Source organism: Melopsittacus undulatus, unplaced genomic scaffold (genome assembly GCF_012275295.1).
Source record: "Melopsittacus undulatus isolate bMelUnd1 unplaced genomic scaffold, bMelUnd1.mat.Z mat_scaffold_72_arrow_ctg1, whole genome shotgun sequence".
Classification (NCBI taxonomy): Eukaryota; Metazoa; Chordata; class Aves; order Psittaciformes; family Psittaculidae; genus Melopsittacus; species Melopsittacus undulatus.
In genome coordinates, this window is record NW_022994546.1 from 230,403 (window position 1) to 232,417 (window position 2,015).

The window sequence follows — 2,015 nt, forward strand, 5'->3', positions numbered from 1 at the left end:
GTTTGTATTCCCATTGGGAATCCCTCTGTGTCTCCCCCCGCTATGGGTATTCCCACTGGGAAACCCTCTATGTCCCCCCCCCCCGCTGTGGGTATTCCCATTGGGAATCCCTCTGTGTCCCCCCCTGCTCTGGGTATTCCCATAGAGAATCCCTCTGTTTCCCCCCCCCCCGGTCTGGGTATTCCCATTGGGAATCCCTCTGTTTCCCCCCCCCCCCCCACTCTGGGTATTCCCATTGGGAATCCCTCTGTGTCCCACCCCCGCTGTGGGTATTCCCATTGGGAATCCCTCTGTTTCCCCCCCCCACCCGCACCTCGGCATTCCCATTGGGAATCCCTCTGTGTCTCCCCCCGCTGTGGGTATTCCCATTGGGAATCCCTCTGTTTCCCCCCCCCCCCCGCACCTCGGCATTCCCATTGGGAATCCCTCTGTGTCTCCCCCCGCTGTGGGTATTCCCATTGGGAATCCCTCTGTTTCCCCCCCCCACCCGCACCTCGGCATTCCCATTGGGAATCCCTCTGTGTCTCCCCCCGCTGTGGGTATTCCCATTGGGAATCCTTCAGTGTACCCCCCCGGGTGTGGGTATTCCCGCTGCGAATCCCTCTGTGTCCCCCCCCCCCCGCTGTGGGTATTCCCATTGGGAATCCCTCTGTGTCCCCCCCCGCTGTGGGTATTCCCATTGGGAATCAATCTGTGTCGTCCCCCACCCCCATGTGTATTCCCATTGGGAATAAGTGCGTGTCCCGTCCCCCCCCCCGCTGTGGGTATTCCCATCGGGAATCCCTCTGTGTCCCCCCCCCGCTCTGTGTATTCCCATTGGGAATCCCTCTGTGTCGTCCCCCCCCCCGCTGTGGGTATTCCCATTGGGAATCCCTCTGTGTTTCCCTCCCGCTGTGGGTATTCCCACTGGGAATCCCTCTGTGTCCCCCCCCGCTCTGGGCATTCCCATTGGGAATCCCTCTGTGTGTCCCCCCCCCGCTGTGGGTATTCCCATTGGGAATCCCTCCGTGTCCCCCCGTGGCTCTGGGTATTCCTATTGGGAATCCCTCTGTGTTCCCCCCCCGCTCTGGGAATTCCCATTGGGAAACCCTGTGGGTCGACCCCCCCCCCCCCCCCCCCATGTGATTTCCCATTGGGAATCCCTCTGAGTGTCCCCCCTGCTTATGGGGATTCCCAGGTCCCCCCCGGGTCGGCCCCACTCCCCCCGAGTCCTATTGAGTTGGGGTACCCCCCCCCCGCTCTTTCTTTTTTTGGGAATCCCTCTATGTATTGGCAGTGGGTCCCTGGGATTCCCCCCGACCCCCCATGGTCTGGGTATTCTCATTCCCCTCACTCTGTTCTGGGTATTCTCATGGTATGGGAATCCCTGTGTCCCCCCCCCCCCCGTGGGTATTCCCATTGGGTACCCTCAGTTCCCCTCCCCTTTTTTGCGGTACACACAGGTATAGGAGGGTTCCTCTGCACTCCCCCCGCGTGTGGGTTAGGGTACCCTCTTCCCCTCCCCCTTTTTTGCGGCGACCCCACAGATGTATAGGGTTCGGTGCAATCCCCCCGACCCCGTGGGTTTCCCAGGGAATACCCTCTGTCCCCCCTTTCTCCTTTGTGGCGACACACAGGTATAGGAGGGTCCGGCTGCCTCCCCCCCCACGTCCGTGGGTTATTGGGTATCCCTCTTCATCTCACCCTTTTTGGGCATTCCCAGGTATAGGAATCCCTCTGTTTCCCCCCGACGTCGTAGGGTATTCCCATTGGGAATCCCTCTTGTCTCCCCCTTTTCTGCGGTATTCCCAGGTGGAAATCCCTCTGCACTCCCCCCCCGTCCGTAGGGTATAGGGTACCCTCTGTCCTCTCCCTGCTCTGGGTATTCCCATTGGGAATCCTCTGTGTTCCCCCCGACGTCCGTTGGGTATCAGGGTACCCTCTTCCTCTCTGGGTCTTTTTCTGCGGCTCACCCACCCGGGGTATTAGGGTTGGCTCCACTCCCCCCCGCTGTCCGTATTCCCATTGGGAACCCT